At 48.1% G+C, this 25482-nt stretch overlaps 1 protein-coding gene across 2 annotated transcripts in view; it reads left to right on the top strand.

Moving 5' to 3' along the window:
* Positions 1 to 25482, top strand: part of NPY5R (neuropeptide Y receptor Y5) — a 151270-nt gene that overhangs the window by 814 nt on the left and 124974 nt on the right. The window lies entirely within an intron of this gene.

The following is a 25482-nucleotide window of genomic DNA, read 5'->3' as shown; positions in this document are numbered from 1 at the left end:
CTATGTTTTATTTTGATTTGTATACTATGTTTATTCTGCCACTTTGTTAGCTTTTATGTGGAGATTTGTGAACTGAAATCACAACTAAGTTGCACTTACAATTACAATCTGCCCCTCATGGGCCGGCTGTATGCAAAAAGTTTGAGAAGTGTCAAGTCTAGAGGTGCCGTGTCCGCCCTGTACACACACACGTGTATATATATATATATATATATATATATTTATTTTTATATATATATATATATATATATACAGTATGTTTATATATATATTTATATATATATATATATATATATATATATATATATATATATATATATATATATATACAGTATGTGTATACATATATATATATATATATATATATATATTATATATATATATATATATATATATACAGTTAGCATCTGGTACACCAGTATGTTCACCAATAACCCAAAATAGGGAAGTGTCACTTTGCTTTGTACCCTAAAGTAATCTGCACATACATGTGATCCTCAATGGCCATTTGCGAGCAACATAAGTAGTATGTAGTAGTGTGTGTTTTCATCAAAAGAGACTGATTTGTATGGATAATTTATTACATGAAAATAAATGTGCTTATATATCTCACCAATACATGCTGCTTTATTTTGCTTTGAGATATTATAACCAGTGAACTATACTTTTAAAAAAACTTTTGTGTTTTGTTAACTTTTCCATTGACTTAGTATTTTTTTTGAGATCTGTAGCTGTTATATGCTAGAATCTGAGAAAACTTGTGTATACTGTACACCAGTGGTGGTTCTGGGTAATTATATCACCTTAAAAAATGTACTACAATATATATGGGTGGATGGGGGGATATGTAGAAATCAATGTATGCCAAAATACTGTATATTTTATATCATGCTGAATACATTTTAAAGAGGTATACATAACCAAGAGAAAACAATTTCAAAGCAAATATTTTCATTCTATATCAAAGGCGCACATAGAAAAACATTGGGCCACATAGTAAAAGTTCTAATTGGGCAAACCCATCCCCTTTCATACATGTAGTCATGGCCAAAAGTGATAGCAGACTTGAAATTGTTCCAAAAAACTAAGTATTTCTCTCAGAATATTATTGCGATTACACATTTTGTTATACACATGCTTATTTTTTTGTGTATTAGAACAACACATAAAAAAGACAGGAAAAAAATCCAAATTGGACATAATTTCACATAAAACTCAAAAAATAGATGAGACTAAATTGTAGAACAACACATAAAAAAGACAGGAACAAAATCCAAATTGGACATAATTTCACATAAAACTCAAAAAATAGATGAGACTAAATTGTTAGTATCTTTCTAATATTGGGGTAAACAACTCTGTTTTAAGCATGTGATGTGCGTTCAAACTCAACTGTGGCAATTAACAGGTGTGGGCAATATGAAAATCACACCTGAAACCATATAAAAAGGGAAGAAGTTTACTAAATCGTTTAAGTGTTTATCTATGTGTGCCACACTAATCATGGAGTACGGAAAGAGGAGACGAGAACTGTCTGAAAACTTGAGAACCAAAATTGTTGAAAATATCAGCATTCTCAAGGTTACAAGTGCATCTCCAGAAATCTTGATGTTCCTTTTTCTGTGGTTCTCAACATAATCAAGAAGTTTACAACTCATGACACTGTAGCTAATCTTCCTTGTTTATGTGTGCCACACTAATCATGGAGAACAGAAAGAGAAGAGAACTGTCTGAGGACTTGAGAAGCAAAATTGTTGTAAAGTATCAACAACTTCAAGGTTATAAGTCCATCTCCAAAGATCTTGATGTTCCTTTTGTCCATGGTGCACACCATAATCAAGAAGTATACAACTCATGGCACTGTAGCTAATCTCCCTGGACATGGACAGCAAAGAAAAATTGATGAAAGGGTGCAATGCAAGATAGTCTGAATGGTGGATAAAAAAAAGGGGGAGATTGTGGTATACTCTGCACTGCTGTAAAAAGTAACACTCCAAAAAATAAAAGCAATCTGGATGGTTTATTCTACGCGTTTCGAAGAGATATCCCCTCTTCTTCCTCAAGAAAATCCACCGATCGGTGTATTTTCCTGAGGAAGAAGAGGGAATATCTCTTTGAAACGTGTAGAATAAATCATCCACATTGCTTTTATTTTTTGGAGTGTTTCTTTGTACAGCAGCGCAGAGTATACCACAATTATCCTGGTGTTTCTTTTGCTTCTGACTTTAGCACGTGGGATCGGCTGCAGCTGTTATATGTCTCTATTAGAGATGAGCGGTGTTGGAATCAAACTGTTCGCCAATCTAAAATTTGACCTGTTTAAGGCGATGTTCGACGAATGCGAACAATTAGCTTCAAGTTCGACAGTTCGAGGTTATGTTCAATAACAGTTCGATCACCAAAAGTGTAACTGGCTTTTCACAGTCAGTGTAATGCGAACATTGTTTCTCTCGCACCCATTCAAGTCAATGGGGCGAGAGAAAAATCGCACCAGAATACCGCGAGTGCAGGGCGAGAATGGCAATAGCCGGCAACGGAGGAGAGAGGGAGAGAAATCCCTCCCTCCCCTCCTCCGTGCTGGCCCTCCACTCCGCAGCACCAGCCCGCCCGCAGCTGAGGTCTGCTCGTATGAACGGACCTCAGTCGCAGGGACACTCACATGACACTCGGCTATGCTGTACTGCCAGCGTGAGCCCAGTGTCATGTGAGGGGATCGCAGTAGATCCCCGTGTGGCCCCAGCCTAATATCCAACTTCAGTGTATAGTGTGTGGAGGGAGCGGGGTTTAGATCAGTGCTGCTGAAACAATAGCGATCTTTTTTTTTTCTTTTCCCAACCGCATGTACAGGCTGTCAGCCAATCACACACACACACACACACACACACACACACAGCAAAGTGCATTTTTTGCACACAAGCAAGGGCATGTGTCATTGGCTGTGTATGTCAAATGTCCTTGCCCTATAAGACCTGGACATTTTCCCCATCGCCGCCATTACCTCAGTGCTGCAGTTGTGTGTCAGTCACCTCACCGCTACTGCTGCTGTGGGCGCTATAAAGTTTAATAGAGAGATAGGTTTAGGGAGTAGGGACTAGCTGTAATTTCAGCCCTTTTGAGGGCTAGGTTAGAGCAGTTCCTAGCAATTTTCGCCAAGCAGGTCTGTGACAGTGCTGTGCAAGTGTTTTTCACAGCATCTGGCCAAATCAAACTCAGGTAATCCTTTTGGGCAGGTAGTGTAGCACTGCTGTGTAGAAAGCTACACCGCCTGTCTATCCAGTAGCCAATTTTTTACTGTCTATCCAGTAGCCAATTTTTTACTGCAGCTACCCCAGGCAATCCTTTGGGCATAGTAGCAGTGTCTGGTAGTCAGTGTTGTAGCACTCCTGTGTAGAAAGCTACACCACCTGTCTATCCAGTAGCCGATTTTTTACTGTCTATCCAGTTGCCAATTTTTAACTGCAGCTAGCCCAGGCAATCCCTTGGTCATAGTATCAGTGTCTGATAGTCAGCGGTGTAGCACTCTTGTAAAGTAAGATACACCACCTGTCTCCAGTTGCCAATTTTTAACTGCAGCTAGCCCAGACAATCCCTTGGGCATAGTATCAGTGTCTGATAGTCAGCGGTGAAGCACTCTTGTAAAGTAAGATACACCGCCTGTCTATCCAGTAGCCAATTTTTAATTGCAGCTAGCCCAGGCAATCTGTGAGGAAGGTGCAGATGGAGATATAATGTTGCCTTCATACAAAGGTGGTGCTCTCGATATCTGAGAGAGCTCAACACCAGCAGCTGTTTCCACTTCAAAAACAACTGACGACCTGCCAATCACACTGCCTGTTGCGGGTAAAGAGGTGGAAGGTCTGCGTCCAAAAGCAAGTGTGACTGCTGTCCCCACAGTCACAGAGGAGGAAGAGCATGCGGATGCACTTGATGGGGCAGACGGTGGTTGGCCCGCCCCGCTAGGCCGCATTGTAGCACAGTCAGCTTCCCACTGCAACTTATTGCGGCACGGTGGCTCAGTGGTTAGCACTGCAGCCTTGCAGCGCTGGAGTCCTGGGTTCAAATCCCACCAAGGACAATATTTGTAAGGAGTTTGTATATTCTCCCTTTATTTGCGTGGGTTTCCTCCCACACTCCAAAGACAGAAAGGGAATTTAGATTGTGAGCCCCAATGGGACAGTGTTGTTGATGTATGTAAAGCGCTGCGGAATATGTTAGCGCTATATAAAAATAAAGATTATTATTATTATTATTATCCATGTGACGGTTCATGGACGAAGTACTCAAACTAGTGAGTTTTTGGCCTCTACTTAGAGATTGATGACAAATCTTAAGGCTGCTTTACACCAGACAATCTATCGTGCGATAGATCGTCGGGGTCACGGTGTTTGTGACGCACATCCGGCATCGCTGGCGATGCCTGCCTGTGTGGCACCTCCTAGCGACGCAGTATCGCTCACAGATCGTGAGTCGTGTACTGCTCGCTAGGTTCCATAATATCGTTTAATTTAGTTGTTCATCATTTCCGGGGTAGCACACGTCGCTCCATGTGACACCCCGGGAACGATGAACAGCAGCTCACCTGCGTCACGCGGCCGCCGCCGGCTATGTGAAGGAAGGAGGTGGGCGGGATGTTTACGTCCCGCTCATCTCCGCCCCTCCACTTCCATTGGCCGGCGGCCGAGTGACGTCGCTGTGACACTGAACGTCCCTCCCACTCCAGGAAGTGGACGTTCGCCTCCCACAGCGAGGTCGCGCGAGAGGTAAGTATGTGTGACGGGGGTTACTGACTTTGTGCGACACGGGCAGCGATTTGCCCGTGATGCAAAAAGGACGGGGGCGGGTACGATTGATTGTGAAATCGCACAATCGGTCATACCATGTAAAGCAGCCTTTACAGATGACATGAGATGGGTGATCCTTTGCGATGTCAAAAAAGACTCAGGCCAGGCAAGGCTTAGAGCCCATGCAACCTGCAGAGCCACCACGACTTCTGCTCAGAGGCAGAGTTGTGGCTGAGGATGCAGTTGTTGACGTGCTTTCAGTATGCCGTCTCTGTCCAGGAAGGCGCAACCTAACCTCACTGTCAGTAGCATCCTCCTCCACCTCCTCTTCTGACCTCACCAACTGGCTGACTGTGGGTTGACAGTAAGTCAACCTCATCATCACCCTGTGTGTTCTCACTCCCCTCGTCCTCAGAGCCAACCTCTCCCTGCCCTGACCGACTAGTAAAGTTGTCGTTCCAATCAGCATGTTCCTCATTGTTTCCACCAAGAGGAGTTACAGTTTATGAATGAGGGTCTACATTATGCTCAGAACCTTCTTCATCTGGGCCTGAATCCGACTCACAAAGCTTCTGGGCATCAGTGCAGATCATTTTCTTGTCTGGACTAGCAATTTCTAGCGATGTCGAGAGCGATAACACCCGCCCCTGTTGTACGGCCGATATGTGGTGATCACTGCCGTAGTGAACATTATCGCTACAGCAGCGTCACATGTACATACCTGGTCAGCGATATCGCGATGACTGCCGAACAATCCCTCCCTCAAGGGGGAGGTGCGTTCGGCGTCACCGTGACGTCACCGCGACGTCACTAAGCAGCCGGCCAATAGAAGCGGAGGGGCGGTGATGAGCGGGACGTAACATCCCGCCCACCTCCTTCCTTCCTCATTGCAAGCGGACGCAGGTAAGGTGAGGTTCCTCGTTCCTGCGGTGTCACACATAGCGATGTGTGCTGCCACAGGAACGACGCACAACATCGTTCCTGCAGCAGCAAGGATAATTATGAATAGGGGGGCATGTCACTGATTAGCGATTTTGAATGCTTTTGCGACGATTCAAAATCGCTCATAGGTGTCACACGCAACGACATCGCTAACGCGGCCGGATGTGCTTCACAAATTCCGTGACCCCAACGACATCACTTTAGCGATGTCGTAGTGTGTAAAGCGGCTTTTACTCAAGGAAGCGGTGATGTTGTGTGCGACATGCTGGTGTAGCGCTGGCTCACCTTTCTTGGAGAAGTAGTGGCGACTAGGCATCTGCTACTGGGATGCTGCGATGGACATAAGGTCTTGAAAATCCTTTGTGTCCACCAGGCGGAAAGGCAGCATTTCTTTAGCCAACAGTTTGCAGATGCTGAAAGTCAACCTCTTAGGCATGTCATTCCCTTCTAAAATCTTGTAAAACACAGCAAAGGGACTCCTATAAGAGTCTCCATTTTTTCCAAAAATGTGCACACAGACACTACTTAAGTGGCATCAATTGTCCCACAGTTGCAAACTTAAAATGGTTCTCTTCATGAAGCACATTCAAAAATCGACAAGCCTTTAGTCTCCTCAGGATGACACAGGGATAGAAAAGTCCTTGCGTATCCATGACTTGTTCATCTTGATGAACGTTAAGGCGGCTTTACATGCTACGACATCGCTAATGCGAACTCGTTGGGGTCACGGAATTGGTGACGCACATCCGGCCGCATTAGCGATGCCGTTGCGTGTGACACCTATGAGCGATTTTGCATCGTTGCAATAACGTGCAAAATCGCTCATCGGTGACATGGGGATCCATTCTCAAAAAATCGTTACTGCAGCAGTAACGAAGTTGTTCCTCGTTCCTGCGGCAGCAGACATCGCTCCGTGTGACACCGTAAGAACGAGGAAGCTCTCCTTTCCTGCCTACTCGCCGCTATGCGGAAGGAAGGAGGTGGGCGGGATGTTACGTCCCACTCATCTCCGCCCATCCGGTTCTATTGGGCGGCAGTTCAGTGACGCAGCTGTGACGTCGCTATGACGCTGAACGAACCGCCCCCTTAGAATGGAGGCGGTTCGCCGGTCACAGCGACATCGCCGGGCAGGTAAGTAGTGTGACGGGACTGGGCGATGTTGTGCGGCACGGGCAGCAATTTGCCCGTGTCACACAACAGATGGGGGCGGGTACCCACGCTAGCGATATCGGTACCGATATCGCAGCGTGTAAAGCGGCCTATAGTCTGTCCACATTGTCACTGGAGAGTTGCGTGTGCTTATCTGTCAGTACACCACCAGCAGCACTGAAGACACGTTCCGAGAGAACGCTGGCTGCGGGACACGACAAGATCTCCAAGGCGTAAGTGGCAAGCTCAGGCCATTTTTCCAGATTGGAAGCTTAAAACGAGCAAGGCTCCAGTTCAACAGTCATGACATCGATGTTGACTTGGAGATACTCCTATATCTGTGTCTCCTCCTCATTTTACTCATCCAGCGCTTTTCTTTCAGCATGAGTATATGTACTTGTCACTTTTCCATGTGTTTGTGGTGTCTTCCGAGTTGTTTGTCACCTTTTGGACACCTTAGAAGGTGTTTTCTATGTGTTTGTATGTATTTCTGTTTGCCTGCCATTGTTTTCAATGGTGTTCGACGGTGTTCGAAAATGTTCGACGAACGTTCGTCGAACATTCGACAAACACACCCGCAGTTCGACAAACCGAATCGAACTCAAACACTTGGGTGGTGGCTCATCACTAGTCTCTATACTGGTTGTGAGTCTCACAACCATTCCATGTGAGCGGTTTCCTATTAAAAAGTCACCATATAAAATACTGATTAGACCCTATTGCGCTCCTTATATCTACAGCTTAATTCCTGAATGGTGGATAAGCAGCCTCAATAATGCTCCAAAGAAATTCAAGCTGTCCTGCAGATTCAGGGTACAGTAATGTCAGCACAAACTATTTGTCGACATTTGAATGAAATGAACCGCTATGGCAGGAGACCCAGGAAATCCACACTGCTGACAGAGAATAAAAAAAACTAGACTGCAGTTTGACAAAATGTATGTGAGTAACCCAAAATCCTTCTGGGAAAGCATTTTTTGGACAGATTAGACCAAGACAGAACTTTTTGGTAAAGCACATCATTCTACTGTTTACCGAAAACAGAATGAGGACCGCAAACAAAAGAACACATTACTTACAGTTAAATATGGTGGAGGTTCAGAGATTTATTTGGGCTGGTTTTTTTTTGCCTCTGGCACTGAGTGCCTTGACTCTGTTGAAGGCATCATGAAATCTGAAGATTACCAAAGGATTTTTGGTTGCAATGTAGTGCCCAGTGTCAGAAAGTTGGGTTTGCATCCTAGGCCATGGATCTCCTAGCAGGACTATGTCCCCAAACATAATTTAAGGAGCACCAGAAATACATGGAAACAAAGCAATGAAGGGTTCTGAAGTGGCACCAATGAGTCTGGATCTAAATTCCATTCAACACCTGTGGAGAGATCTTAACATTGCTGTTGGGAGAAGGTGCCTTCAAATATGAGAGACATGGAACATTTTGCCAAAGAAGAGTGGTCCAAAATTCCAGTTGAGAGCTGTAAGAAGCTGTTTATGGTTATAGAAGCGATTGATTGCAGTTATTTATTCCAAATTCCAACCTAATATGAAGCTGTGGGTGCCAGCAATTTTGTTTGGCCTATTTTTGTGTGAAATTATATCTACTTAGTCTTTTATTCTCTGTTTTTTTTGTTTTGTTCTATCACACACAAAGGAAATAAACATGTGTGACGCCCCTGGAATATTCAGGTCGTCACAGGGAACTGCACGCTCTTTCTCTTCAGTGCAGTATTTAACCCCTCATGGTTCTGGGTCTCTATCCTGCAGTGTTGCCTCCATCACCATTCACAAATCCTAGATACACTTTGCACCACACCTGTCAGGCACACCAGTGGGCTGCTTAAGCAGGAATAGGGCTGCCCACCTAGGGGTCAGACAGGGAGGTGGGAGGTGTCAAGGTCAGTCAGTTGTTGAGAAACCCTCGAGCTGTGAGGAGCTCTGAGAAAGCTGGGAGTTGGAGCTCCCAGGGGAGAGGAAAACTAGGTTGCAGACGGTGGTCTAGACCTAGAGGAGTCAGACCCCCGGTCACAGGGAATTGAGGCTAGGTGCCTAGGACCTGTCAAATAGGATGGTCAGCAGCCTGGTCCTATCACCAGTCCAAGACCGAAGGCACGATAGGGTACACGGACTCGGTCAGGGAGAAGCTTCAAGCAACCCGGCAATTAACCTGAGGAGAACAGGGCCTTTATGGACTGTTCCCACTAGCTCCAGAATCGGGGCACTAGCGCAATGAGGGGGATAGGGCTTTCCTATCAAGAAGCCCACTGAAATCCTAAGTGTGAGCCCTGAGAGCAGACTCCTTTACTTAGCCATAGTGGTGAGCAGGGCCCAGAGAGCTGCAAGCTACCGGACCACAACGGACACTCTAAAATCTAGTGCCAGGAGGCAGGTTAAAGACCACCAGCAGCACTGCAGGGGACGGGACACGGACGAGCTCCCCTTGAGAGGCAGCGGCATTCAGAGACTTGGTTTACCCTGTTGTCAGTGTCTGCTTCATTGCTGAGTTAGTACCCAACTGAACTCTGCACTGTGTCCCCGCATCATCATCCAGAATCCTGGGACCTACCCCGACCCGTGGAGGGCAACGTCACTTAGCTACCCCACTCCATCACCCCGGGTACTCCCAATGGCAGCAGCGGTACTCCCAATTACCACACACCACGAGTGGCGTCACAAACTACACCAAATCCCGTGTAAATACCCCCTTTACATTTGAGTGTGGCACCTAAGCTCCCGTGTCCGGAGACCCTCGAGCCACGAATTGGACACTACCCCCCCGGATCCAAGCGGTTCGATCTGCTGCTGGGGCAGCACACATGTGTATAACAAAACATGTGTGATTGCAATAACTATCTCGTACAAATTTGTTACTTTATTTTCTGGAACAATTTGAAGGGTGTTAAAACTTTTGGTTATGACTGTATGCATATGACATCTCTCAGAAGTTAATGTATTTGTTAGCTGTAGATCTTAATAAACACGGTGCATGTGTCACGGGCTCTTGGTGCCTAATGTGACCTATGAAAGAACACCACAGTTTCACTCTCAAGACTCAAGTTTTTCAGAGCAGTTTAGAAATGTGAATCTTGAGAATGGAGCTGTGGTGTCCTTTTGTGGGTCACATTGGCACCAAAAGCCCTATTCTGTTTAGTAGCAGGTGGAGGAGGGTGTCTCAGCACAAACATTGTATTATGCAAGATTTATACGAGCTGACAGAGAGGAGTCAGGATTAGGACTGAATAGCATCCTTCCTCCGTGAGCCGCCCGTGTGCTAATAGTATAGGTCACAGTGAGCTCACCAGCTGACTCAATGACAATGCTTCTGCTGCTTCTACAGGAACTTCTATGAGGATACTTCACTAGTACGGGCTCAGCCGGATATATTTTGCTTGTGCTCCATGACAGACTTGCCTCAGCGCTGCTTTTGCTGCTCAATGATGACTGGTAATAATAGTCACAGAGTGGCTCAGCAGGGATTGGATGATGGAAAGTCCCGCCCTCCTGCAGCACCCATTGGTTGCACTCTTGATATCATAATGGCGCTCTTCCTCACTACTTCCTCCACAGACCGCTCTGTTGTGACTATGGATGGTACACCCTTGGTCTACCTAAAGTAACACATTTCCTTATAATATTGATATTCCTTCTTTTATGAATAATTTGCTCTCAGTAATATCTTTGTGAATAGATGTCCCCTGCACTGTGTCACCTACACAGCCTGTCACTGACAGCTCTAATTGGAGAGTGTCAGAATAGGCATGGAAATGTCCCCTAGTGGTAACAACAAGTAGTCAATTGTTCACACATTTCTTGGAGGAATAAAGTAAGAAGGACATAAATCAGAGTTCTTTGAGTGTAATAAATGTAAAGCAAATGTTAGCTGGTATATGTCTGTTTCTAGTGTACTAACTGATGCCAATCTGGGTGGCTAGGGTACATGAGTAGGAACCCAACCATTTAAACATCTGTAATTACATTTAGCACTTCCAAATCTTGATGCATATGAGTTTATAGCAGTACATGCAATCCAAACACATGTCAACATAGACCTTTGTCAAATACAAATGCAATAGAAGAGCCTCCGTCACTGACTTTGGTACATTGTGAGCATAAGGCTGCAGTAACATTTACCTCAGACTCACGTGTGGATCGCATCATACTGTCATGACTGGCCAGCGGCTCTCCTGACAGGAGCATGTGAGCTGCATAGAAATACATGAAACTGACCAGCTCCTGTCAGGAGAGCCACTGTCCGGTCCTGGTGCTGCAATGTCATCCTCAAGTGAGACACACACAACTGTGACTCCAGCCTTAAATGTGTAATCACAAATATTTCCTACACAGGAGAACGGGGGAATAAAGATTAGGAGAACTCTGAGTGTAGCCCATGTTAGAGACAATCATAGTGGGTATTGTGTATGTGCCGTTATTCTTCTCTCACTCATTAAAAACATACTGTTAAGTTTAAGTGGTTTTCATGTACATATTAACTCAAGCTCATTTGTTCCAGGGGGTATAAAAAAAATGTAAAATAAATTTCTCAGCTCCCTGAGATACAGTGGTCTTCAGCATCCATTGTGAGCATTACGTGGTGGCTACAGCTCATCAAAGGCTGCAATTTTCCATCAGAGTCAAGATTTTGAAGCTGTTACATGACACTCCTGGAAGATATTGATGCTAGCAGTCCAGCACAGAACACTACTGTGAGAGCCTTGGATCGATGTTCCTCAGAGAGGGGAATACAAGATTTTTTTATTAGACCTCCATGGGCCAAACAAGTTTTAGTTAAAGCATCCCAATCACCAGGATTTCCTATATAATCTAAAGTCAGTGCTATACTGGCACTATCAGGCTGATTCTATTCATACCTTTAGTGGTCAGCTCGGATGGATAGGTTTTGAAACACAAGTAAGTAAAGTTTGTAAAATCAGCAGCTTGTTGAGTGAAAGCTGCTGAGATCAGCTGATAACTAGGGTGGGTATTCTTAGTTATCCCCTCCCCCTGTTACTTATACTAATTCTATTATACAGTCCAACAACCAACAGAAAAATGTTGCTTCCTGGTATAAGCTATGTTGGCTGAGGCCCCACCCCTTCTGGTCAAGTGGGTATGACATCAGCACAGGTCCTTCTAGTCACAAAGTAAAACAACCCGGAAAATCCTGGTGATTGGTGAGCTTTAACATCTAATGGAAAGCACTTTCGTTTACATCATAATTCAGATCCTGTGTTTTGTGATAAAAGAAATTATATAGTGAGTCACATTGGGGACAGGGACTTAGTGGAATGTTTGAATTATATAATCAACAGGACATAACTAGAAATAAATAAAAACAAAGAAATTGTTATAGATATAGTTGGATATGTGCTATCAATTACTGGTATTATTTCCCAAGGACATGTCATAATATCATCCACTACACCAGATAGTGATGTCACACACTGCATTACTGTCTACCAGTCTAACAAGTTTCCATGTAGTGTGTCATAATGTCAACATTTTTCATGTATTTCATAGAAATGTCTCCAACACTATTCCGGAGTTACAGCATCTCTTTCTGTCAAGTTAACATTTAGATATCACCTTCTCAATATGTTTTTATGACAGATGATTGCAATTTCCACCCAAGGAAACATCATTGTCATCTTAATTCTAGGACCTCATAGGGATTAAGCTTTCAGTAATGATGATTAAAGTTGTCGATAGGTTGTATGTGACCAACCTTGCTATGTGGCTCTGAAATAAAAATGTTTTGTTGAGTGAAAGACAGTTACAACCCCCCTTTATAACCTGACATCACTTTATGAGTCATAGGACATTTGCGCAGCTGTATATTCCTAAACCATCCATCTTGATACATTAGAGGTTATTACGAGGACTACATAGTACAAAACACCTGCAGAAATTGTTAGAATTAATACATTGTACACCCTGTTGCCTAAATATGTTTGTGATATTTTTTTAAATGTGATGTTTTCACATTGGACTTTATGTACAAGCTTTTTTTTCATGAAGAACTCACATGTGGCTGAAGGGAAATGTCAAGCTGCCCTGAATACATTTCTGGCACAGAACAGTTGTCATTATTCTAACTGTTCTTGCCATAACTAGAGCACTTTGCATTTAATCCTGTATGAGATTAAAGGGAACCTGTCAGGTCCAATATGCACTGAGAACTATGAGCAGGTCTGGGTGCATATTGCTAATTCCTGCCTAAGGCTATGTTCACACTGGGCGATTTTGCGGCATTTTTTAAATGCAGATTTGCAATATTTACATAGGTGTATAGAGGCCCATTTCCAACAACCACAACTCCAGGGTTCTAATGGTACATTGTGTTTGCTAACTGTGTTAGAAGGCTAATGGATGTTTCGAAATCCCTTACAGCAAGATGGGCTGCAGTGTGTACATCGCTCTGGCCAAAAACTAGTACTCTAGTAGGATACAGCTAAACCCCCACTAAAGTGGAAGCGTCACAGGTGCAGGAGGAGCAAATCACACACACACCTCCATGGAATGGAGGAGGGCGATTGCTAGATGATAAAACTGCACACTAGTGGCTTGCATAGAGCGCTGTTCACATATGCAGATAACACAGTCACAAACCCGCAGCCTATTAGGTGACGCCCATACTATTAGATCAGGCGGGCTGCCAAGCCGTACCCCACCTGTGTATCATGCACGGACAGACACTCTACAGTGCAAGGACCAACAGAAAGGGGCCTGGCTGTATCCTGTCCAAAAAAATAAATATGAGGTTTTTGTTGGTATTTATGGCCATAAAAACGTAAGCCTACAACCCGCGTCACGGAACCTCATGCTTGTAGGTCCCTACACTAAATATGAACATAGCAACAAAAAGAGGAAAATATCCTCCAAAAATTAAGTATCACTTACAGCAAGATGGGCTGCAGTGTGTACATTGCCCTGGCCAAAACTAGTACTCTAGCAGGATACAGCTAAACCCCCACTAAAGTGGAAGCGTCACAGGTGCAGGAGGAGCAAATCACACACACACCTCCATGGAATGGAGGAGGGCGATTGCTAGATGATAAAACTGCACACTAGTGGCTTGCATAGAGCGCTGTTCACATATGCAGATAACACAGTCACAAACCCGCAGCCTATTAGGTGACGCCCATACTATTAGATCAGGCGGGCTGCCAAGCCGTACCACACTGTGTATCATGCACGGACAGACACTCTACAGTGCAAGGCCCAACAGAAAGGGGCCTGGCTGTATCCTGTCCAAAAAAATAAATATGAGGTTTTTGTTGGTATTTATGGCCATGGGATGAGTGGCAAAGAAAAGCCATATCCAATACTGGCTAATAATAGGAAAAGATTAATATGGGAAAAAGAACACAGACATTGGACAGAGGAAAAATGGAAAAAAGCGTTATGGAAAAACTAATCGAAGTTTGAGGTGTTTGGATCACACAGATGAACATTTGTGAGACACAGAACAACTGAAAAGATGCTGGAAGAGTGCCTGATGCCATCTGTCAAGCATGGTGGAGGTAATGTGATGGTCTGGAGTTGCTTTGGTGCTGGTAAAGTGGGAGATTTCTACAAGGTCAAAGGGATTTTGAATAAGGAAGGCTATCACTCCATTTTGCAGTGCCATGCCATACGCTGTGGACAGTGCTTGATAGGAGCCAATTTTATCTTACAACAGGACAATGACCCAAAGCACACCTCCAAATTATCCATGAACTATTTAGGGAAGAAGACAGCTGTTATTCTATCTGTAATGGAGTGGCCAGCCCAGTCACCAGATCTAAACCCTATTGAGCTGTCATGGGAGCAGCTTGACCGTATGGTACGCAAAAAGTGCCCATCAAGTCAATCCAACTTGTGGGAAGGGCTTCTGGAAGCATGAGGGGAAATATCTCCATATTACCTTATCAAATTAACAGCTAGAATGCCAAAGGTCTGCAAAGCTGTAATTGCTGCAAAGGGACCATTCTTTGACGAAAGCAAAGTTTGAAGGAGAAAATTATTTTTTCAAGTAAAAATTATTATTTCTAATCTAGTCAATGTCTCAAATATATTTTCAATTCATTATGCAACTCATTTGATAAATAAAAGTATTATTTTTCATGGAAGACAAAATTGTCTGGGTGACCCCAAACTTTTGAACTGTAGTGTATTACTAAAGATCGTTTCGTATATGCTAATGAGGCCGATAACTAGTCGCAAGGGTGTAAGTTTCCTTGGCTAGTACTAACATGCTAATGAATATACAGTGACGCCGCACATACCTCAATTTTAATGGTGGCCGGAGGCGGATGTGGCCGGGGCCTTAGGGTACTCATCACCAGGCCAATGGTTCCTGTGACTGGCCTGACCCAGTTCCGTGACCCCGTCGGCTACATGTTAAATAAGAACAGCAAACGGACAAGTGTCCAATACAGATGGGGTTGGAAGGAGGGTGACATGCCCCTGGGAAGCGTATCACCGGTTGCAGCGGTGACTGGGGTCTCAGCCTCCTCCGCCACCGACCCTTCCAGTGACTAGTCCTCTCCCAAGAACAATACTGGATGGGGAGTGGGGATGCTTCGCAGCACCACTCGCGGTATGCGGCCAGGAACTAGCCAACGCTGCACAGTGTCTCTCCGGGGCAGGTGTTATGTGCAGCCGGGATGGTATCACTCCCCACGGGTGGAGCAGGATACCCCAGGAGGTTGGTGAGAATGGGGGAGACAGTCGACGGGAGCGCTGGAGCGCAGGGCGGCGGCAGTTACTCACAGAGTCACCAGATGCGGCTTTCAGTCACTTTATTTACTGGCTCAGGTGATATCGCACCTTGGGTGCTGGTCCTCGCCATCAGAGACTTCCCGGACAGGTCAGAGGCTGGATCCGGTTTGGTAATCTGGGGCCTTTCTCCTCCATGCACAACTCTGTACTCTTCCCCGGTCTCGGTCCGTACGGCCGGCAACCTGGGCCTCTCGTGGGTCGGCCATCTATCCCCCTCTCTCAGGCACCCTCTCTGCTGCCGCACCTTGGCCACCCAAATTAGGGCTCTGTACCTCTCTTGTGCCCAGTCCCATCTCTCTGGCGACTGCTTCCTTTTAGTCCACGATTACAGGTGCCGGGTCCCGTCTCTCTAGATGTTACTGGTTCCCAGCTTGGTGGAGCTGTATGTTCGGTGTTACATCCAGACAGCTCTGTTCTGCCTCCCTGAAGGCTTGACAGCCGTCAGGGAGCTGCAAATTGTGCGTCTGTTCTGTCTCGTGTCCAAGCTTGTTCTAAGGTAAAGTGAAACTGTTTTTTACTTCTAACTGCTCATGCCCCGACTTTTGCAAGTTGCTATGGCAACCTGGGTCTGCTAAGAACTGGCAGAGTCACTTCCTGTGTCTGTAGAAACATTATTAATCTTTTCCTAGTGACTTCTCCCTGCTGTATGGCGGTGTGAGGTGTGTGTAGCACTTACTAAATGAGCATCTTGACCTGCCAGGGAAGGATACAATGATATACCCTATAGCGACCAGTCTCAGGGGCGCTACAGATGGATGCGCACTGCGCATGATTGGGAGTCCCGGGACTTCCAATCATGCACACAAAACTGACGCTGGGTGTAAGGTATGACTAGAAGTGCTGGGACTACCGATCATGTGCAGTGTGAATATATACTCCGTCGGCCACCATCAGGAGTGAGGTATGTGCAGCATCACTAGTTGTTGGTCTCATTACCATATAATATCTGTTTATTTATGCTAGTATATACAGGGACGGTTAGGAAGGGATTAGCAATAGGCACCCAGAATTTCTTGTGGTTCTAGGTGCATGTTGCACCTGACAGGTTCCCTTTAAACCCCCTGGATTTGGGTGGTGTAAAGGGCCCGTTGATTTATCGTGCAATCGCATCCGCCCCCATCGTTTGTGTGTTGCAAGCAATTTGTTGCCCGTGTCGCACAAAGTCGGTAACCCCCATCACACGTACTTACCTCCTGAACGACCTCGCTGTGGGCAGCAAACATCCTCTTCCTGAAGGGGGAGGGACGTTCGGCGTCACAACGGTGTCACACAGCGGCCGCCCAATAGAAGTGGAGGGGCGGAGATGAGCGGGACGTAACATCCCGCCCACCTCCTTCCTTCCGCATTGCCGGCTGGACGCAGGTAAGCTGCAGTTCATTGTTCCCGGGGTGCCACACGGAGCGATGTGTGCTGCTGCGGAAGAATGAACAACCAGCGTGCAGAAGGACGATCGATTTTTTGAAAATGAGCGACGTGTCAACGAGCAACTATAAGGTGAGTATTTTTGCTCGTTCACAATCGTTCGTAGCTGTCACACGCTACGATGTGTCAAACGATGCCGGATGTGCGTCCCTAACGACGTGACCCCAACGACATATCGCTAGATATATCGTAGCGTGTAACGGGCCCTTTAGGCTTTTTGACTAGTCAACAATAAAATACTATAGAGTCTTACAGGTTATACTTTATATGATTTTATACTTATTTTTTTTATGTTATTTTTTGCCTTTTTATATTACAGTGCATTATATCTCCACAGTGACAGGTATGGGGAGGCTGTTCACAAGTCCCACATCGATCGCTTCCTGGTTGGTCCCCAAAATACCAGGTGTGGGGAGGCTGTTCACAAGTCCCACATCGATCGCTTCCTGATTAGTCCCCAAAATACCAGGTGTGGGGAGGCTGTCCACAAGTCTCACATCAACCTCTCCCTGGTCATTTCCCAAAATAACTGGTGTGGGGACGCTGTCCATAAGCTCCACCTCGACCTCTCCCTGGTCGGTCTTTAGGTCCAACTGCACACATGATTCATGATGTGGCACATAGTTTAAATCCTCTGGGTCAATATCGGCGGGATCCTCATCGTCCTCTGCATCATTCTGGGCATCCCAACGGACTAATTTCTGGATCAAGTCCGACCGAGTGTCAGCGTTCCTGTAGTGATTCTTTCGCATCTGGCACAGATCCTGTAGTATCCATTTACTGCTGCAGTCGTAACTCCTCTCTGGTCCTTGTTCCATGGCTGAGCTGGTGGGGTTGGACATGGCAGCGTCCGAAACCTGAATGCCTCCCCTATGGCCTGCTGGGTATACTTATGTGCCTCCCTTGTTATTGAGCCCTGGACGGTGTCCGAGAACACCAATCCTCTGCAGCTCCCCTTGATAACCCAGGCTGAGTAGTATCCCTCTGCTGCCACCAATTGTGGAGACACGGGGGTCAGTGGGTGCTCTTGTCCGCTGGCCCGGCCGGCTTTATAAAGACAGCATGGGCCAGGGCTCATCCCAACTGAACGTCCGACCTCCTTAACCATGGGCGGAACACTACTCAGACAACAAAGGGTGAGGGAATCACAATATTAAGACTTTATTGGATCCCCAAACAATTAACGGCACATAGCACATAACAAGCAAAACACACAAATGTAACAGGCAACAGAGTCTCACCCTTCCGCTGGCTCACAATGGATTTAGAATGTCCGTGCCTCATAGCTTCCAGGGCTACTTACTCCAATCCAGCAGAAACCCCGCTTTCAGCGGGCACCCACCGAGAGTGGAATAACGCCAGATTTAGGAAGCTGGCTGAGGACTGCAAAGTCTGTAGTCAGGTGACTGTATTGTCCCAAGCTGAACTCCTTCCTTAGGTAGTCCTTGGTAGTCCTTTTCACAGCTGAATCCTTGCATTCAATGCTGAAGTCCATATAGTGTTATAATCCAGGTTCAGTTATGGCTTACCAATCGGATCCGCAGGTCCTAGATTGGTAGCATGTAGCAAGAGTCTCCCTGGACAATGGACAGTCCTCCTTCTTATACCCCTGAGCACTCCATTCAGACCATTAGGGTCTTCGCGATTGGTGGATAAGACTGGGCTCTTACTAGCTAGATCTCAAGCCGGATATAGAATATCCCAGTAATAATCGTCAATGGCAGAGACAGCTAAGTTAAATCGCATCCAGCAAACACATTGTAATACAATGGGTATCTGGCCTTCAGTGGCCAAAACAATTACATGAGTCAACAAAAACTTCAATACTAAACTCCCAAGAGTCTTGTAGAACAATGAGGGATTATCCCCCATCTATAAAAAAAAAACTGTCTTCATGTCTGGCTGAATTTTAAGTAAGTTAACCCATGTTAGGCACTGAGTGTCCATGTCGTCACACCTCCTAGTAAAGATGGCCGCAGCCCAGGTGAATGATGCTGATGATACAGCCACACAAACCTCCACACTAAAGGGGAAGGGCGGCTGTTTAGCATAGGACATGCCCACTAATAAGGCTTGAAAGTTTGTGTGGCTGTATCATCAGCATTGTGCACCTGGGCTGCAACCATCTTTACTAGGAGGGTTTGCCACATTCTGTGTGTGCCTACATCATCTAATTTGGCTCCTATGGTCTGTGATTTTTTTTATATATAGTTCTATGTGTTTTTTTCGAATACCTGAGTGTAGGGACTAGCAAGTGTGAGAATCCGTGACGTGGATTGTGAGCTTACATATTTTGCGAGCTTACATATTTTTGACCAAAATATCAACTAATATCTCACTATTTGAGGTATGGCACATTTTATCTTTTTTTGCAGGATGTGTGTGGACTTTCTAAATTCAGGTGGTTAAATGGTGAGTCTGTCATGTGACATGCACTCATATAGTGCTAACTAAGCCGCCTAACTAGTGCTGTGCGTCATTTGTAGGCCGCAATTCAGACACTGTGCATCTCGCGTATCTGTGTGAGATGCACTCATATAGTGCTGTTTAGCCAGCCTGACGTAGGTTTCTGGCGTCATTTATAGGTTACAGTTCAGACACTGTGCATCTCACTCATCTATATGACGGGCTCCCAATGCAAGCCTTATTAGTCTGCATGTCCTATGCTAAACAGACAGCCCTCCCCTTTAGTATGGAGGTTTGAGCGGCTGTATCACAAGCATCGTGCACTTGGGCTGCGGCCATCTTTATTAGGAGGGTTTGCCACATTCTGTGTGTGCCTACATCATCTGAATTGGCTCCTATGGTCTGTGATTTTTCTTTCCTGGAATAAAGTGCACTGCAGGGAAGGATACCAATCATTCCCAAGGGGGTGTGTTTACAGAAGGGGAGGCCGAACAATTCTTGAGGTTACCCATTCCAAGATGCGCATGATTACAGAAGTTAACGCCAAACTAATCTGTAGGGCACAATGCCCCACCAGACTAGCCCGGCATATTTGCATCAGATGAATTGCACTACTAAACTAGCTTTTTTTATTTTATAATTAAGAAAAGTTTGTGTAGGACATTAGGACTTTGTTGTAATGGAGTAGTAGACAAATTTAACCTTATGATGTTGGTTTGGGAGGCTTGAGGGCCCTTTAACACTAGAAGTCCCAGAGAGGGGTCATTTAACATTTCTACCATTGGAACCATATGGAGCTCAAAATTCTTGGGACTTCTAGCTGAGAATAAAATCTTACTAAACTAAAAGTAAATTTAAGAAAATATAGTTTTTTTATTTTAAAAAATTCATTATAATATTGCAAGTAGTAAAGAGCACCTGTAATAAACTTTCCCTTCCATAATCTCTCTTTTAAACAAAGTAACAACTTGAAGAGAATTAAAGACTAATGAAGAATAGAACACTTTCACCTATTAATATATACCGTATTTTCCGGACTATAAGACGCACTTTTTTCCCCCAAAACTGAGGGTAAAATGGGGGTGCGTCTTATAATACGCATATGGCTTACCGTAGCAGCGGTGGTGGAGCGGGGGTCACAGGAGACAGGGTCAGCAATACTGAGGGCTCAGAGGAGGGGGTGTCACTGCAGGGAAGTGTCGCGGGCGGAGGAGGGGACGCTGCGCTCTCCCACTGCTCGGGTCCGGCTGCCGCTGCTGCTGCGGCCGCTGCTGCTCGGTGGCTCGAGCGATGGGCCGGATCCCGGGGACTCGAGCGGCGCTCCTCGCCCGTGAGTGAAAAGGGGAATGGTTGTTTGGGTTTAGGGATATTGTCCGTGACGCAACCCACGGTTGTGATGATTTTTGGTAACACCACCGCTGCTCTGTATGGGGATCCTGGGAGCGGTGACAGGGAGCAGCAAAGTTGTTAGTTCTCCCCTCCGTGGGCAGGGGGTGGTGGTCCCGGGGCCCAGTGATAGGGTGGAGGATGAGGGATGGCAGGCCCGGTGCAGGGCTTGGTGAGGTGCAGGGTCGCGGGGGCAGCGCTGTGCCTCACGGCACGGTGGTACTCACTCAGCCTGAGACGATGACACTGTTCTCGGTAAAACACACGGCTGGAAAGACGGTTCCCACGGACGGCTGCTGTTGCTTTTCCCCGGTAGGTAACGGTGACTGTCTCTTTCCCTGCACCTATGTTCAATGTTGGTAGCGATGGATTCCCACCGGTAACCCGCTCCTCGACTTGGATATGGGCCGGAGGAGCCCCTCCCTGCCCGCAGGCGCTGGCCCTGAGAAACTGGTGCCTTGGCGGTGGCGGTGTCTCTCTCACACGGTTGGACGGCCGCCTTCAATCGGGACCTAGCTGCTTGGAGACCCGGAGGTCCCCTTCACCGACGGATCTGGCAAATTCACAGCGACTCCAAGCCTCGCCAGGACCTGAAAGGCCCCCGCCAATGGCGCTGGCCTCTCCCTGTGCACCGGTCTGGCACCGCCGGGCCACCACCCGTCCGCGGTCCCCACTGCAACTCCGATAGGCCACTCCTGCAGACAGTCACCGCCGTCCGTCAACCTTGCCCTCTCGGTTCGTGGCACACACCCGGACCAACTTCACGCTTTCAAACTGTCACTTTTTCTCTTTCACTACTTTCCCTCCTTCTACTTCAAACTCCAAAACTAATCTGCCTGGTTTTCCCACCTCCAGGACTGTGAACTCCTTGGTGGGCGGAGACCAACTGCCTGGCTCCACCCCCTGGTGTGGACATCAGCCCCTGGAGGAAGGCAACAAGGATTTCTGGGTTTAGCTTAGGTGTGCCTAACCGGGGTGTAGGGTGTGGTGATGTCATTACCTGTGACCCCTGGCTTGTCCAGGGCGTCACAGAAGCAGCTTAGGAGGGTCACAGGATGGAGGGTCGGCAATGCGGCAATCCGTGCCGTACCGATGCCATTGATCTGACGGCGGGCTACGGGCTCCATTGAATCGCCCATGGTTGACGCGATGAACTTCAAAAAAATAGCCGCGGAGACGGCGCGTGCTCAGATTGATGGAATGGATTGCTATCTGTGCACATGCCTCCTCCGTGGCCATTTTCTTGAAATCAAGCTCATCAACCATTCAATGGAGCCCACAGTCCGCCGGCAGAGCAATGGCGCCTGCTGCTGTAACACCCCCGAGCCCACAGTATAGCCGACCCTCTGTCCACTGACTCTCCTGAGCCATGACACCCCCTCCTCCGACCAACCGCCTGGCTCCACCCCCTGGTGTGGACATCAGCCCCTGGAGGAAGGCAACAAGGATTTCTGGGTTTAGCTTAGGTGTGCCTAACCGGGGTGTAGAGTGTGGTGATGTCATTACCTGTGACCCCTCGCTTGTCCAGGGCGTTACATTCCCCCTTAGCAAAATGCAGACCGTCCGCGGGCTGCCCGTCCAAGACCGGTTTTATTTTTCTGAAAAAAATAAGAAAACAATACAAGTAGAAGAACATCATCCCCCAACGGGAGGCACTTTTCTTAAACGTTACGGTAACAGTTTCAAACGGTTACGGCTTCCGCTCTCTCCCACCCAAGCAACCTGGCCCTGATGCTGCCCCTAAGAAACAGGCAGCACCCCTTGACCCCAGTCCAGCACCAAGTTACCCGATTGTGATCTGTCCTTCCCCTCCAGAGGATCGCCACCGGTTCCGGTGGTGGCTGGGCCCCAGCCTGCTCCACTGCGGGCCCTTCCTCCAACCTGCCTCTCCGGAGGCGGTAACGGTAAGCTGCAACAAAAACATTTTTATTTACATTCCACAAGTTTGTGGTTGCCCTGCAAGTTCACGGGCTTGTCCGTAAGGAGTCCCTTACGCAACTTTTCAATCAGTCCTCTCGGGGACAACGGTGCCGGCAACGGCCAGTCCAATCACGGTTCAATCAGATGACTTCCTCAGTTGATCACTTATCATTTTCTCATAACTTCCAACTTTAAAACTTTAAACACACACTGGTGGTCCCAACGGGGACCGTGACAACGGTGGCCCGCTGCCATCACTCAGAGTCCTCGACATCACCTGAGGGAGGGGGTGCAGTGCTCACAAGGGCCTCCTGGCTGCCCCTTAACTTTGCATCCAGCGCAAACCACCCCCTCTCCCCACAGTGCCGGGTGTACTGAACCAAGTTGCCCGGCATCAGGTTATGACCGGGGTGCTCTTCTGGCAGGTGAGCATTAACATCCCGCCGGGCTATAAATACTTCGGCCTCCAGGCCCGGTTCATAGATGAATCCATAGCCCCGGCGGACATCAAACCGCCTCACCTGCCCCTTATACAGCGGGCCCTGGACACGGAAGGTCGCTTGTCTCAGGCTCTCCTTCTCCCGTATCGTACGGGCCACCATCTCCACCTTCCTTCTTTCCCTCTCCTCGATTTCCAGGCCCAACGGTACCGGCTCCCTGTCCCAGTACGGCGCTGCTGCGAGCTCCGGCGCACGGGTCGGGCCCGCGAGACCTTTTGGACACTGCCCACTACTGGTGATCTGGGCGGCAAGTCCCGCGGTGACTTGGCCTTGGACGCCACCTTACAGCGGCAACCCAGCGCAACCTCAGCCGAGGTGTGGGGAATGGGCACAGGGGCTTTCCTCTGCTGGGCCTTCGGCTATCGGCTCCGGATCGGGGAACTTCTCGGGGGACGCCTCCGGTTCAGGCTTCGGGGCTTTCCACGGCAGCACCTCTGGTTGGCTACGGGCTCCGGCTACAGGTCGGCCTGCCGGGGCGGGCATGCTGGGTATCGCTACCGGTTGCGGTGGTAGCGGGCCTAGTGGCGGGGTCACGGCTTCCGGGACGGGTGGCGAGGGAGGCAGCAGGGTGAGAGGGTTTAGACCGGGTCCCGCAGCCGCGATGACCGGCCCTTCAAGGGCATCGGGGCGTGGGTCACTCACCCTCCCTTCCGCAGCTTCCTCCTCGCGTCTCCGCATGGCCGCTATGACCTCCGCCATGTCGGTATCCCACTCCTCCATGAGGAGCTGCATTTTGACCTGCAGCCTCTGGTAGATCTGCGCGGTCCGGATCTCCACCCATGCCGCGGTTCCAGGCGCGGGGGCTACGGTGCTTCGGGACGGCATCCACATGTTGCTGGCGGCCTCTCCCAGGAACAAGATGGCTGCAGAGTCCTGGTGTCCCCGCTTTTATAGCCGCGGCTACATGCGATCAGTCGCCATTTCGTCCCCCTTAGCCTCTCTTCGGCCCCTCCTCTCTCGGGGCGGGGTTTTGGCCTTCACGCCTCTACTACTCGAGAAGACGCTCGAGCGGGAACTGTTCGTGCCAAAGATGGCGGCTTCTGAAATTTTCTGGCCGGACACCTCCGGCGGTAACAAGGCGACCTCTACCCAACGGCAGAGCGGTAAGATCCTGTTCATGACGCCAAGTTGTCGCGGGCGGAGGAGGGGACGCTGCGCTCTCCCACTGCTCGGGTCCGGCTGCCGCTGCTGCTGCGGCCGCTGCTGCTCGGTGGCTCAAGCGATGGGCCGGATCCCGGGGACTCGAGCGGCGCTCCTCGCCCGTGAGTGAAAAGGGGAATGGTTGTTTGGGTTTAGGGATATTGTCCGTGACGCAACCCACGGTTGTGATGATTTTTGGTAACACCACCGCTGCTCTGTATGGGGATCCCGGGAGCGCTGACAGGGAGCAGCAAAGTTGTTAGTTCTCCCCTCCATGGGTAGGGGGTGGTGGTCCCGGGGCCCAGTGATAGGGTGGAGGATGAGAGATGGCAGGCCCGGTGCAGGGCTTGGTGAGGTGCAGGGTCGCGGGGGCAGTGCTGTGCCTCACGGCACGGTGGTACTCACTCAGCCTGAGACGATGACGTTGTTCTCGGTAAAACACACGGCTGGAAAGACGGTTCCCACGGACGGCTGCTGTTGCTTTTCCCCGGTAGGTAACGGTGACTGTCTCTTTCCCTGCACCTATGTTCAATGTTGGTAGCGATGGATTCCAACCGGTAACCCGCTCCTCGACTTGGATATGGGCCGGAGGAGCCCCTCCCTGCCCGCAGGCGCTGGCCCTGAGAAACTGGTGCCTTGGCTGTGGCGGTGTCTCTCTCACACGGTTGGACGGCCGCCTTCAATCGGGACCTAGCTGCTTGGAGACCCGGAGGTCCCCTTCACTGATGGATCTGGCAAATTCACGGTGACTCCAAGCCTCGCCGGGACCTGAAAGGCCCCCGCCAATGGCGCTGGCCTCTCACTGTGCACCGGTCCGGCACCGCTGGGCCACCACCCGTCCGCAGTCCCCACGGCAACTCCGATAGGCCACTCCTGCAGACAGTCACTGCCGTCCGCCAACCTTGCCGTCTCGGTCCGGGGCACACACCCGGACCAACTTCAGGCTTTCAAACTGTCACTTTTTCTCTTTCACTACTTTCCCTCCTTCTACTTCAAACTCCAAAACTAATCTGCCTGGTTTTCCCGCCTCCAGGACTGTGAACTCCTTGGTGGGTGGAGACCAACCGCCTGGCTCCACC

This window comes from Anomaloglossus baeobatrachus, chromosome 1 (assembly GCF_048569485.1).
Source record: "Anomaloglossus baeobatrachus isolate aAnoBae1 chromosome 1, aAnoBae1.hap1, whole genome shotgun sequence".
Classification (NCBI taxonomy): Eukaryota; Metazoa; Chordata; class Amphibia; order Anura; family Aromobatidae; genus Anomaloglossus; species Anomaloglossus baeobatrachus.
Note: the sequence above shows the minus strand (reverse complement) of the source record. Positions and strands in the feature narration are given on the sequence as shown.